The sequence below is a fragment of the Phoca vitulina genome, unplaced genomic scaffold (genome assembly GCF_004348235.1).
Source record: "Phoca vitulina isolate PV1807 unplaced genomic scaffold, GSC_HSeal_1.0 scaffold78, whole genome shotgun sequence".
In the NCBI taxonomy this organism is placed as follows: domain Eukaryota; kingdom Metazoa; phylum Chordata; class Mammalia; order Carnivora; family Phocidae; genus Phoca; species Phoca vitulina.
The window spans coordinates 6326223-6341845 of NW_022589781.1; the positions used below are offsets into that span (position 1 = coordinate 6326223).

The window sequence follows — 15623 nt, forward strand, 5'->3', positions numbered from 1 at the left end:
GAGGGGCAGAGGGAGAAGCAGACTCCACACTGAGCAAGGAGCCCGATGTGGGACTCGATCCCAGGATCCTGAGATCATGACCTGAGCTGAAGGCAGATGCTTAACCAGCTGAGCCACCCAGGCATCCCAGCATTTTATATTCTTAATTACAATTATTTTTCTGAAGGTATTTTTAAGAATATTTTTTAAGTAGCATTAATATACACACATAAAACCTAAATTTCCCTGGGCAAATCCAACTGTTGGTTGCCTCTAGTTTCACTCATGATCAGTTAGTTGCCTTTCTTTTCTTGTTACCAGGAGAACCGCGATTAGAACTCTTCTTACATATAGCTTTATCATCTTATGCACACAAAGTATGAAAGAGGAAAATGAACAAGCAAATGAACATGTATAATGTGTTTGCAAAACAGCCCCTTCATAGTGCCAAAAACTGACTCCTGATCTGAATCACCACTTAGAACCAAAAGTGGTCCACAAATGTGTCAGTCACATTATATCTAAATCATATTATGGTTTGCAAGTAAGAAGCAACTCCAAAGGAGTTGATTTTTATCCTATTTTATTTCATCCTATGAAGTGTTGATTGATTCAGTTCATTCGTCTAGTCAGCAAATTTTTTGAGTACTCACAGTGCGTACTGTTCTTGAAGTTGAACATAGAGCAGTTCAAAAAACAAACTAAAAGAGTTACCACCCCAGTACTACAAACCAGTGAAAGAAACAAGTCACTGTTGAATAAAACTGGTAGCTATTTAATACAAAGTCCTGTGGTCAAGACCAAGACTTGTGGATTCCTAGGTCAGGAGCGTGCTGCTCATTCCACTGCTAAGTCCCTAAAGCTAGAGGGAGCTTGGAGGTCCGCGTGGCTGGAAGACTGTTTGGAGATGAGATTGGAAATGTAGCCCAGGACTAGAATATGGGGTTTACCCTCAATATGTTAGAGAAGAAGTCTTTGAAGGGTTTTATTCAGAGCTATGACATAACCCAGTATAGGAGGATTATTCTGGATGTTGTGCAGGGTTAGGAAGGGGGTGGTGAACAGTATTCTCAGACAAGAGGACCCACAGAGCCCCGTGTACTACTTTCCCGGAGAGACGTGGCAGTGGGCTGGACCACGGCGGTCGGCCAAGGAGAGGGTCAGGAGGGAGTCAAAGACAGCCAAGAGGATTTGCTGACATTATATGTGGGGCATGAGAGAAATCAAGAATGACTCTGAGGTCTTGTTCCCCATCCCTCTCCCAGGTACTGCAGTAGCAGAAATCTTGAGTTCATTCTTGGAGATTTTTAATATGGCAAGGCAGTCACAGATGCTGATCTAAATTCAGGGAAGAAATGGTGAGCCAGGATGAAATCACCTAGAATATGGGTGTAGACAGAGAGGTTCTCAGACTAAGCCCTGGCACTCACCACTTGGACATCAGGGAGAGGATCCTCCAGAGGACACTGAGAAGTCGCCGCCACGAGGGGGCAGGAATGTCAGGAGAACGCAGTCTGCACCCTGTAAAGAGCAGATTGGTAGGAGAGGGAGTGATCAAAAGTCAGATGCTGCAAATTAGATTGCCCGGTGGATCTTCCCCTGACCGTTTATGATAATGAGAGCATTTGTAGTGGAAAGAAAGAAAAATAAGCCAAACTTGAAAATATCCCATTAATAAAGGGGGTTTTTCAAGAGGCCTATAGATGACTATAGTGAGATACTTGTGAGTGATATAACCTGATGATGGCATGTACTTCAGAGGAACCGGGAGAAGGTGGCAAAGGAGGTGGAATGACAGTCTAGAAGCCTTCATTCAGACAGAGAGATACCTGCCATCTGTCTGCCCTCAGGCTCTGTGCCTGGTAAAGTATGGGGGCTGCTGTCTGAGACAGCTGCAGAAAGCCATGTCTCCTGGGGGCGGGGGGGACAGCATGGGGGTGAGAAATCCGAAAGCAAAGTTAATAGTCCGAGGGAAGGCTGGGTATTAGGGGATATTGGTAATGATGGACCGTGAACTCCAGAGGACCCCTGGGAAAGTCTGGTGGCAGAGGTGAGGTGGGAATCTGGGTCATCCTCGTGTGTAAAGGGCTGTGTGGGCAGGAGTATCTGGGTGGTGACAGGTGCTTTGGAATGAACACGTGGACTTACTGTGATGAGATAGAGAGGCTGAGACTGGTCATTTCTCCAGGACGACTGAGAACTCTGAGGGACACCCCACCCTTCGATTTATTGGGGGGTACTCATGCCAGGGAGAGGGGTTCTTTCCAGGAAGCAAGCTTTATGCAGTGTAATATTCCACATGAGGGAAAGAGGAGGAATGGAGAGAGGAGGGGGGAGGGGAGAGGACTTTAACGGTGTATCGATGCAAGTATGTGCTGTAATAATCAATGCTGTTAGGAAAGCACCAGTTGCCACATGGATTCAAAGGAAGGAGACATTTCAGTTGGTGAAAGAACATGAACACTCCCAGAGGGATGAAGAATTTGAGTGGCACTGAAGGGGGTTAGATTTTCTCCCAGGGAAGCTTAAATGAGGCAGAGCCGGAGTGTCTAAGCAGAGGAAACAGGGAGCCAGAAGCCAGAAGGAAGAAGTGCAGAGTGTGTTTGTGGAGCAGTGATTGGAAGCAGGGAGCTCGGGAGGTGATGGGAGTAATAAATCTTAACTGGTGGACACTTGGAAGAGCTGCCTTTAACCTTGATGCCTGGAATCTAAATTTAAATTTAAATCTAAATCTAATTTTTTAAATCACAATTTAAAAAATTGTGTAACATGTAGGGAGGGGAAGAGGAAACATGCTATAGAATTGACTAAGAAAGGTAAGACTTTAAAATATAGGTGGGGGTGCCTGGATGGCTCAGTTGGTTAAGCTTCTGCCTTCAGCTCGGATCATGATCTCAGGGTCCAGGAATCGAGCCCCGCATCGGGCTCCCTGCTCAGTGGGAAGCCTGCTTCACCCTCTCCCACTCCCCCTGCTTGTGTTCCCTCTCTCACTGTCTCTCTCTATCAAATAAATAAATAAAATCTTTAAAACAAAATAAAATATAGGTGAATAAGACTATACTCAACTAGCTTAAAATATGGAGAGTGGATTAAGGGCCATCCTAAAAATATGTGAAGGTAAAAGCAACACAGTGAGAGCATTATTAAAATGAATTCTGCAATATAAGTGATAATAAAAGAAAGTTGTGTATATATGCTCTGAAGCAGCATATCTAATATGCTTAGAGACTGGTTCCAAGTTCCTTTTTTCAGAAAATATATATTGCATTCCTAGCATGTGCTGAAAATAAGGAGGTGAACAAAAAAGACTCTCCCTCTGCCCTTACCGAGTTAACATTCTAGTAACTAGACAACAGAGTAAGTAAGTCAGTCTTTTATTTATACAGACATGCAGAGATTTGGTTTCTGGCTCAAAAATTTGAATGTTCATGTCATGTTAAAGTACTTCATAGGTTGTGTCAAAAGGACACAGAACAAAAGTAGTAATTTGGGAAAATCTACAACATTTATTATGGTTTCATGTTGATATCTCTGTCACCACTGGTCCACCAAACTGATTTCCATCAGTCACAAGCAATCAGTTATTTTATTGCAGGGAAAGGGGGAAGAAAATCAATAGGAATTTCTCTCTCCAGTCTTTGATACAAGAATTAACATCAGTTAAAAGTATCACCTTTAGTATATACCCAAAAGAATTGAAGGCAAGAATGCAATCAGACACATGATCGTTGGTAGCAGCATCATTCACAATAGCTAAAAGGCGGCAACAACCTATATATCCATTAGCAGGTGCCTGGATGAACCTGATACGGTGCATACCTGCAGTAGAATAGTATTCAGGCTACAGAAGAAGGAAATGTTGACCTGTGCTATATCATGCATAAACCTTGAAGACAATATGCTCAGTGAAATAAGCCAGACACAAAAAGGCAAATGTATAATTCCACTTGTATGAGGTTCCGAGACGGCAAAGAGAAGGGTGGTCTGCCAGGGCCAGTGGGGCGGGTGATGGGGAGTTCATGTGTAAGGTTGCAGAGCTCCAATTTGGGAAGACAAAAACTTGCTAGATGGGAATGGCGGGGATGGTCACATGATAATGTGAATGTACTTAAGACAACTGAGGTGTACACTGAAAAATGGTTCAAATGGTAAATTTTATGTGATGGCTATTTTAGCTCAGTGAAGGAAAAATCCCAAAGGGAGAAGGGCATCTCCAATGTTGGCAGAATATGAAAACTGTTCCTCTCAAAACTATTATTCCTCAGTGGTACCCATCCCTCTTAGCTTGATGTGAATATGAATCTTACATTCAGCTTCAGAAGTAAAGATTTGTTTTCATCTGTTTATTTTTATTGATTATATAGCTGTGGATTTTAACATTTTGTTCTCCAACACATCATCATTGCTCTCAGTATTGGCTGCAACTATCTGGCTGTGATGCTCTCAGCCTGTAGGGAGTACGTATGTGTCAGAATCTAGTATGTTGAAAAAGCCCCCAGGAGCTCCTGGGTGGCTCAGTCGGTTAAGCATCTGCCTTCAGCTCAGATCATGATCTCAGGGTCCTGGGATCGAGGCCCATGTCGGGCTCCCTGCTCAGTGGGGAGTCTGCTTCTCCCTCTCCCTCTGCCCCTGCTTGTGCTCTCTTTCTCTCTCTGACAAATAAATAAATAAAATCTTAAAAAAAAGAAAAGCCCCCAGGAAATTCAGATGCTCCTAACTTTGGGTCAAGACCATTAGCTGAATATCACTTACTGAAATGTCCTCTGCTAATGAAAAATGACTGATAAATTTGGTTACATCAGAATAACAGACCGCTATAACAGAGACGCTGTCAATGATGAAAAGAAAAGCAATAAGCTAAAAGCATATATTTTGCAACATATATTTTTTAAAAGTCAAAAGAAACAGTGTCCAGAATACAGAAAAAAAAATGTTCAAAAGCAGCCATGTAACCGATGAAAGCAAAGTTGGAAAAATTCATGAGTATTTGAAATATTACTCATAATTTTCTGTGTGAGTTAAGTAAGATTAAGCTGGACTTTTTTTTTTAAATTTTTTTTATTGTTATGTTAATCCCCATACATTACATCATTAGTTTTAGATATAGTGTTCCATGATTCATTGTTTGTGCATAACACCCAGTGCTCCATGCAGAACGTGCCCTCCTCCATACCCATCACCAGGCTAACCCATCCTCCCACCCCCCTCCCCTCTAGAACCCTCAGTTTGTTTTTCAGAGTCCATCGTCTCTCATGGTTCTTCTCCCCCTCCGATTTCCCCCCCTTCATTCTTCCCCTCCTGCTACATTCTTCTTCTTCTTTTTTTCTTTCTTAACATATATTGCATTATTTGTTTCAGAGGTACAGATCTGAGATTCAACAGTCTTGCACAATTCACAGCGCTTACCAGAACACATACCCTCCCCAGTGTCCATCACCCAGTCACCCCATCCCTCCCACCCCACCCCCCACTCCAGCAACCCTCAGTTTGTTTCCTGAGATTAAGAATTCCTCATATCAGTGAGGTCATATGATACATGTCTTTCTCTGTTTGACTTATTTCGCTCTAAGCTGGACTTTTGAACATTAACTTTTTTGGTCCTCTTTGTCCTTTGGAAAATATTAATGAATACACCTTACTGATAACAATAGCTGTCATTTATATGTCTTTATTATTTTTCTGAGAACTGTGGAAAAACTCTTCCTATTTTAGCCTATGGAATTTGTTTAAATAAATACAAGCAAACAAATAAATAAATAAAACACCTACCTCTACAGTGGGTGGAGATTATTCTTTATTGTATTGTTGGGGAAAATGGTAGTTAGTAAGGTTAAGTAACTTTCCAAGCATCTCAGCCCATAACCAGTGAAGTGAGAATTCAGTTCGGTTTACTTTTTTTAAGGACTTTTCTGGTAACTTCCAGATCCCCTGCTTCCCATGGGAAGTGAGGAGTAGAATCGTGGCAGAAATGGAATGTTGGCAGAAATAACAGAACATATTAAGTTTCTATGAAAAATTAGGAGGCAATTAACAAGGCAACTAATTGCTTCTCGAATTGAGGTGGCCTCTGTGAATCATAATTCCCTCTATTAAAGCAACAAATCAGATTGGGTTTTAGAAGCACTGCTCAATTTAGTAACTAATTTTTCCAGTTTAATGTGTGTCTTTTTAACTGCAACCAAGAGCCTGACTGCAAATATAGGGAGAGACCAAGTATGATCAAGAAATCTCTGAGTTATGAGGATATTTTCCAGAAGTTAGTGTAATAAGTCCCTCTCTCCACAGATTGCAGATGAGAAAAACTCAGTGTCAGAAAAATTGAATTAAAATGTTGACTTGATGTCTACTGAATGTCAAAAAGACTATGAATATTGCATCTTTGAGTTATTAGAGAAGCCAGGTTTAAGAAATGAACTAAAAATACGATTTTGAAAAAGCATCAACAAAGGAAGAGTTCTCACTGTCAAATCCTTAATTCTTTATTACATTTTCTCAATAAGCATTGAGACGTGGCAAGAGGATTTAGCAGAATGATGCTGTTGAGAGAAGAAAGCGAAGGGCACTGTAGAGGATGCAGATGTCTCTCCAGCAAAGCGTGGAGAAATCCGCAAGGTGAACAGTGAAGGGGGCAGTAGTTTTTGCTTGGAGTCAGGTTGGTGCTTCTGAGGGCTCCTGAGCCCCAGCCCTGTGCCTGCTCACGTGGGTCTGGTGGAAAACAATCCCAGCACATTTGTGAGGGTTTAGCGTGTTTCCCCAGCGTGGCGTCTTGGACTCGCCCCGTGCCTGGCTCACGTCCAGGAGGATACTAATAGTGATGCTGGGTACTCTAAATGCTTCTCAGGAACTAACTCATTCATATTCCTCAGGAACTCCATGGGGTTCTTGTATTATTCTCGATTTACGGGTGAGAACACAGAGGCACAGAAATAGTATGTTACCTGCCCACAGCTAGTCAGGAGAGCCATCAGGATGCACAGCCAGCTCCCCGCCCAGAGACAGCTTTCTGCCGCCTCCCAGGTGCCAGAGTGCAGGGCTGGCTCAAATCCCTTGGACTCAGTCCCAGAAATTAAGTCTCGGTGGGGCGTTATATTTCAACTCTCCCGGCCACTCTTGTCTTCTCTTATGCAAATACTGCTTTAGGACCTGGTGCCTTTTAAAGCCTTTAACCATTTCTGATAGTTGTATGTTACTTAACCTTAGAAAAATAATGGCATGGAGGAAAAAAATGCCAAGTGCCCTGAGAGAACTGTTATATCTGAGAGCTACATTTGAAGGTCAGTCGTGTGGATTACTTAATTCTGAAATCCAAAGCGCCGTGTATGTCTCAGTTTTTGTGGTTTGTGTCACTGGAAGCCAGTGGATTATTTTAGGAGCATTTTCTCCCTAGGCGCTCTATACGATAGACATGTTAACAAGTATCAGTCCAAATGAAGGTCTCATAAAATACTGATTTTGATTCCCCTTTGCCAACTATGGGAAACACAGCTTTATACGAACACTGTTCAAGAGGCACAAGCCCATTGCCTTCTTGGCTATGACCGTATAACTGAATTACTATGTGTCTATTTAGAACTTAGACACATTATATTTTAATTACGTATTTATGTGTGTGTTTTCTCTACTATAATTCAAATGTCATGCTTCCCCACAAATTCAATGACGTTATAGATGTATTGTGCCTACCACCTCAAATTGGTGTTTGTTTAAAATTTTATTTATTTTTTACGTATAGCCATGTCTTTTAGCCTCTTGAATCAGGACGTTCCATGAACTATGTGAACAAATTATCGATTTTCAGATAAGTAGAAATACTCTTTCAGTGAAACTTTCTGAGTCTGCTTCCAATGCTCAGAGTTACAGGATCTCTCATTTCCCTGGGAATTTCTCTTTCTTGCCAAAATTAAGACTTAGGTTTGATATCTCTTTGAATTTCAGGCATCCATCATACTTTTCCATTTATTTAACTCCGATGGAGACACGAATTGTTGAGAAAATTGTTTTTTTCCTAACAACTGGTATGCTTTTGTTACATGGTCTTGGATTATGAATGATGTTTTCCTTTCGGTTTGTCTGCTGGAGACTTAAAGCCAAATATTTGATTCATCTTTAGCAATTTTAGAAGATGAATGCAGTGTGCATGTGGCACACTAACTTTCTCTCTGGTTTCCTTGAGATGCTCTGCTTTTATTCTCTGTCATCTTCCCCTTTAATTGTTTTTATGTTATTAAACCTTATGGAGTTTCAGAAACAACCTCGTACCTATTTTGGAAATCTGTGGGGTATATGCAAACAAATGATTGCTAAGTACTCTGTTTCTAAGAGTCCAAGCCTACATTTTTTTTCCCTTGTACAAGTTGAGATATGTAAAGTTCCTGATACATAGCATTGGTCCGTATTGGTATAAACAAGTATACAATTATAGTTTCATTGTTAATGGTATAAATGGACAAAACCACGGCTTTCCTTTGCTGCAAATGGACTGTCCAGATAAAATAATTTTGCAAATGTGAGTTTCATTCTTTCTCTTCTCCTTCTCTATACAAATCAGCCTTTCTATTATCACAGAAAGGAGATCTAAAATCTTCCATTCACATGGTAGTAACTTACTTTATACTTCTTGGCTTGAATGTGACTTAATTAAGAACTGTCTTGATTTCTGTTGCTTAAAATAGAAAGGGAACTATTTTTTCCAAGCTATAAGTGTCTGAAAAATCAGGAAGGTTTTGGGTCCTTAAAACTAGATGAAAAGTGGCTCTCATAACTGGAAATTTCCTTAAAAGTAGAGAGCTTGAGGAATTTTTATGGGTCTTAAGCCATTGGACATGATATATGACAAGAAAATACTTTATTCAATGAATGGCCAAATCATTTTGTCTTTCCTAAATTCATTGGTGGCTCATATATTTCAAAGTCTGATCACTCTCTACTGGGATTAGCAATTTATTTAATGCCTACATGTCTTTCAGATGATTAAATGCAAAACAGTCCAGGGTGTGGATATGGAATATCATCTTTTGAGTCAAGCTTCCATTTTCTTGTAGGAGATTTTATCTGTTGTACGGTAGTAATGATCATGTGTGTGCTCCCATATTAGGTTTCAAGGATTGCATCTTCTATCATCTGGTAGGAGTGTTGACACTCAGCTTAAAAATCTCAGAATCCCTGTGAAAATGAGGATTGCATTGCCAAATACAATTCCAAAGACGATTCAGGCAAATAAGAATCACTTTTGTCTGAAAACGTCCTGTAATTTCTTTTTTTTTTTTTTTAAGATTTTATTTATTTATTTGAGAGAGAGAGAATGAGAGACAGAGAGCATGAGAGGGAGGAGGGTCAGAGGGAGAAGCAGACTCCCCGCTGAGCAAGGAGCCCGATGTGGGACTCGATCCCGGGACTCCAGGACCATGACCTGAGCCGAAGGCAGTCGCTTAACCAACTGAGCCACCCAGGCGCCCCGTCCTGTAATTTCTTGAACCTCTGTTTAACTTTGTGTCGTCCTGACCCGACACAGAAGACCTACAACACCAATCTAAGCAAAAGTGATAAATCATCTTTTTAAAAAGTTTTATTCATATCTCTCTAAATCCATTTAATTTTGAATCGCCTATTACTATTGCCAGTAAGAAGAGTAAAATACTAGATTCCTTTAATATGTATTATGAAGAAAACTTAGGTCCAAATAGGTCATAAAAAATGGCTGATTCTTCCTAGTAATTTTAATAAAATTTCCATAATGAAAACCAGCAGGCCTAAGGTAAGATTATGTACATAAAGAGAACAACATTTATTTTGGTTAATTCATAAGTCATTGTACATCTGAGAGGTGCCAAAAGAACTTAAATTTTTTTTAAAAGGCAGAGAAATGTCTGAATTCACAAAACAACACTTCAATGCATAGGAATAATAAAACTGGAAACTAGAGATTCCCATCAACTAGATCCTGAAACTTGATGTGGTAGCTACACTAGTTTTGACAAACATATCTCCTTTTTATAGTGCTTCATTTTATTTTTCCCAGGATTTTTTTTTCCCCTAGGCCGTCATGGCCTCTTGTGATCCAAGTAATCTATAAAAAGACAAAGTCAATGAGGTTCATAGTAATTTGAAAGACTTTATTACCACCTGAAGCCAAAAGACCCCAAGATATGTTACAAACTAGTATCAAAGATCTCCAATCCAGAGTGTATAGAACTCTAACAAAATGATGATTCAAGACAAAGCAAAACAAAACTCCCAAGATAAAAAGATAGGAATAAGATTGGAATAGGCCCTACATGAAGAGGATATAAAAATTGGCAAAAAAAAAAAACTCACAAAAGAGGCATTCAGTTTTATTAACTACTAGGATTTACAAAATAAACCACAAGAGACCACCCTATTGTTGATAAGAATGGCTAAAAAGAGACCGATGAAACCAAATTTTGCAACACCCAGAGTTCACAGATACTGCGGATGGGATGTAAGTTAGTACAACATTTTGGAAAGCATTATCAAGTGTGAACATATGCATAACCCCTGACTCAAAATTTCTACCCCTAAATAATGACACAGCAGAAATGCATACAGATGCTTAAAAAAGATGTGTGCCAAAAATCCACTTTTTGTAGATATGCTCCTTATTGTAATACCTAAAAGCTGAAAACAACATTGTTGTCCAGTCACAGTACGTGCATGAGCTGTAGTGTATTTCTACAGTGGAGTTCTGCAGAGCAATGAAAATGAATAAATTATGTCTGCATGCAACAGCACGGATGGCTGTCAGAAATACGATGTGAGCAAATGAATTCAGACAAAAAATTTCCTAAGCCCATTTATATAAAGCTCAAAAACAGGAAGAACTAATCAAATCAGAAGAGTTATTTTTGAGGAGGGAGGCAGGTAATGCTCCATTCCTTGATCTAGATGCTGGCTACCTCTAGAGATATAATTTGAAAAACAAAACTTTAAAAAATGTCATAAAAACAAAGGGAAGATGTTTACTTAAATTTCTGGTCATTTTAAGCTATTCCTCTTGCAAGATAAAATAATTCTGACAGAAGGGGAGGGGGTTGTATTTTTCTTGTTAGTTCTCTGTTTAGTTAATAATTAAAACTTTTCTATTTTGTTGCGAGGGGGAGCCTGGGTGGCTCGGTCGGCTAAGTGTCTGACTTGATTTCAGCTCAGGTCATGATCCCAGGGTCCTGGGATCGAGTTCCGCATCGGGCTCCCTGCTCAACGGGGAGTCTGCTTCTCCCTCTCCCCTCCCCCTGCTTGGTTCTCTCTCTTTCTCAAATAAAGTCTTAAAAAAATTTTTTTTTCTATTTTTAATGTGTGATGAGACAATGCCATATAGTTTTCTGACGGTTTCTAGTAAGAAAACATGTTTTGGGACACTATGTTATTGGTGGCAGTGGCTGAGAAATGCCAGCGATCAGGTACAGTAGGTTAGATGTGGAAGATGACGTTGATAGAGAGAATGCAAGTGAACAAGAGCGTGGTTTTATCTGGTGCTAGGTTCCAGAATCCAGAACCGTAAGCCCAGGAGATGAGATTTGGACCTGAAAATGGTGTAGTCATGTCGACAGGGCAGGGATAGATTGATAAGTCCCTGTGCCTGCAAGACAGATGGGGACAGGCGAAGGTCTTACTGCTGTCTTACAATAGAGGGCACGAATGAAGCATCCCTGCTGGGTAGAAAGGGTAAACTACGGGGAAGGGATTGAAGTCATCAAAGAGCCGGATGGAAGAAGGACTTAGGCCCTCGGCAAGAACAGGCCTCACAGGAAAAGACCCATCTGCCTTGCAGACCTAGAACCCCAGGGTAGTGCGCTCAGAACACACTGTGGGATTAGTAACATCCCGGCAGGGCAAGGCCAGGTGATGCAGAGACAGCCGCTTCTGAGGGGCAGGCTCTTTGTGGATGTACTGTTCGGGGTTAGAGCTAAAATGAGAGTGTGGGGTGGAGCTAAGACCAAAGGTACAAAAAAGAAAAAAAAAACAGGCCCATCTGCAGGCAGGAAATGAATGCCAGTTCCTGACCTTTCGGTGTGACAGGAATTACTAAGGGAACTAGGGAAGTTTTAAGTCACTATTGATTAAAGTTTAATCCAAAGTTATGAATATGCTAAATCCCAAAGTCCTGAAAAATAAAGTTAATATGAAACATAAAGGCCATAAAAGTAAAGTCTTAATATTTATTTTTTTTTAAGTTTTAATATTTAAATCTCTATCTCTTTTCCAAAAGCACCATGATGAAGACAAACCTGGACTATTATCTTCTATTCTTAAGATTTTTAAAATTTATGAGAGAGAGTGCTCATAGGAGCAGGGACCGGGTTGCAGAGAGAGAAGCAGACTCCCCACTGAGCAGGGAGCCCCACACAGGGCTCATCCCAGGACTGGATCCCAGGACCCTGAGATCATGACTTGAGCCGAAGGCAGATGCTTAACCTACTGAAGCACCCAAGAAACGCTGCACTGTTATCTTTTAGCCACTACTGGGCTGCCTAAACTTGGACAGATTTCTTAATTTTTGTAAGCACCACGTCTGCAAGTTATAAGACTATATAACACATTTCTCATGAATGTAAATGAGAAAATGCATACAAAGCACTGAGTACGGTGCCTGGCTCCGCACGGATCTCTCAATAAACGTCCATTGTCACTGTGAATTATTTTCTCTGAGTAGGTTCTTTTTACCTGTAAGATAATAATCATCTTGATGTTCTCAGTTCAGCATGCATTGTGCTTGTAAGTTATCAAAACACAATTCAATGGAATGCTCATGTATTTGATCATTGCCCTTGAAACTAAATAGTGGACCTATCTTTCTAGAAGTCACCTTAGTATCAGTATAGAATTGTAAGTTTTCTTCTCATGTGAATGATAGAATAAGAAATAGTTATAAATGCTAAAATTAATATAAAAACAGTTTCTTCCATTATGTAATGACTAGGTATATCCAATCTTTGAAATACACTGAGATATTATCCCATTGAGAAATAATCCATACAACTTTTTCCACTTGCACTTTGTTTCATTATTGAAATACATACCCTTTATTTATTTCACCCATCACCCCCCACCTCCCTTCTGGCAACCACCAGTTTGTTCTCTGTATTTAAGAGTCTGGGTTTTCTGTTGTTGTTCCTTCCTTTGTTCATTTTTTTTATTTTTTCATTTGTTTTGTTTCTTAAATTCCACATATGAGTGTAATCATACACTTTGTCTTTCTCTGACTGACTTATTTCCCTTAGCATAATACCCTCTAGCTCCATTCACATTGTTGCAAATGGCAAGATTTCATTCTTCTTTATGGCTGAGTAATATTCCATTGTGAGAGACAGATAGATAGATAGAGAGAGATGGATGGATGGATGGATGTAATGTATCCATTCATCAGTCAGTGGACATTTTGGCTTTTTCCATAATTTGGCTATTGTTGATAATGCTGCTGTAAACATCAGGGTGCATGTATCCCTTTGAAACAGTATTTTTGTATCCTTTGGGTAAATACCTAGTAGTACAATTGCTGGGTTGTAGGGTAGCTCTCTTTTTAATTTTTTGAGGAACCTCCAAACTGTTTTCCACAGGGGCTGTACCAGTTTGCATTCCCGCCAACAGAGCAAGAGGGTTCCCCTTTCTCTGCATCCTCACCAACACCTGTTGTTTCTTGTGTTGTTGATTCTAGCCATTCTGACAGGTGTGAGGTGATACCTCATTGTAGTTTTGATTTGTATTTCCCTGATGATGAATGATGTTAAGCATCTTTTCATGTGTCTAGTGGTCATCTAAATGTCTTCTTTGGAAAAAATGTTTATTCATGTCCTCTGTCCATTCTTTACTTGGATTGTTTGTTTTTTGCATGTTGAGTTGTATAAATTCTTTATATATACCTCTCCTTTTTCCACTCATCTATTGATGGATACTCAGGTTGCTTCCATATCTTGACTTTTGGAAATAATGCCATAAACATAGGGGTGCATATATCTTTTTGAATTAGTGTTTTGTTTTGGGGGGGTAAATACCCAATAGTGGAATTATTGGATCATATGGTAGCTTTATTTTAATTTTTTGAGGAACCTCCATACTGTTTTCCACAGTAGCTACACCAACTTAACATTCCCACCAGCAGTGCACAGATGTTCCTTTTTTCCACATCCTTGTCAGTACTTGTTATTTCTTGTCTTTTTGATTTTAGCCATTCTGACAGCTATAAGGTGATACCTCATTGTGATTTGGATTTGCATTTCTCTGATGATTAGTGATGTTAGCATCTTTTCCTTTGTCTGTTGACCATCTGTATGTCTTCTTTGGAAAAATGTCCATTCAGGTCCTCTGCCCATTTTTAATTGGATTATTTATTTTTTGGTGTTGAGTTGTATAAGTTCTTTATATATTTTGGACATTAACCCCTTATTGGTTATATCATTTGCGAATATCTCCTCCCATTCAGTAGGGTGCATTTTTGTTTTGTTGATTATGTCCCTTGTGCAAAAGCTTTTTATTTTGGTGTAGTATCAGTAGTTTAATTTTGTTTTTGGTTCCCTTGCCTCAGGAGACATCTAGAAAAATGTTTCTATGGCTGATATTAAAGAAATTACTACCTATTGTTTCTTCTAGGAACTTTATGGTCTCAGGTTTCACATTTGTGTCTTTAATTCATTCTCAGTTCATTTTTGTGGATGGTGTAAGAAAGTGGTCCAGTTTCATTCTTTTGCACGCAGCTGTCCAGTTTTCCCAATATCATTTGTTGAAGAGACTGTCTTCCCCATTGTATATTCTTGCCTCCTTTGTCATAGATTGATTGACCATATAATCATGGGTTTATTTCTAGGCTCTCTATTCTTTCCCACTGACCTATGTGCCTGCTTTTGTGCCAGAACCATATTGTTTTGATTACTACAGTTTTATAGTATATCTTGAAATCTGGGATTGTGATACCCTAAGTACAGTACCAAGAAACTATTAGAACTGATAAATGAATTAAAAAAAAAAAAACAGTTGTAGGATGCACAATTAATGTACAGAAATCTATATACTAATAATGAAAGCAGAAAGAGAAATTAAGAAGATAATCCTATTTACAATTGCAGCAAAAAGAATAAAGTATACCTAAGAATAAACCAGGAAGTGAAAGACTGTACTCCAAAAACTATAGAACACTGATGAGAGAAGTTGAAGATGACACAAACAAATGGAAAGATTTTTCATTCTCATGGGTTTGAAAAACCAGTATTGTTCAAATGTCCATGCTACCCAAAGCAATCTACAGACTCAATGCAATCCCTATCAAAATACCAACAGCATTTTTTACAGAGCTAGGTCAAATAATTCTAAAATGTGTATGGAACCACAAAAGACCCTGAATAGCCAAAGCTATCTTGAGAAAGATCAACTTGCATATTTTAAATGAGATATCTCATATCAGCAATTGGTATTTATGAGACATATTTATATGTTTTAAATGCGTAGTATTATCTCAACACTGTGCTATGAAGTATCTTTGTACAGATTTTTCTTTGTCAATAATTATCGATGGCTTGATATTTCCCTTTCAGGAAATCATAGCAACTTTAAGAAAAAAATAATCTCCACATATTTAGAGGTGAGGTTCTGAATAGCAAACCCTAACAGCACAGCTGGGAGAAATTTCAGTCTTTAGG

At 39.4% G+C, this 15623-nt stretch overlaps 1 protein-coding gene across 4 annotated transcripts in view; it reads left to right on the plus strand.

Annotated features, from left to right (window-relative positions):
• Positions 1 to 15623, plus strand: part of LOC116625425 (protocadherin-15-like) — a 1687848-nt gene that overhangs the window by 1583029 nt on the left and 89196 nt on the right. The window lies entirely within an intron of this gene.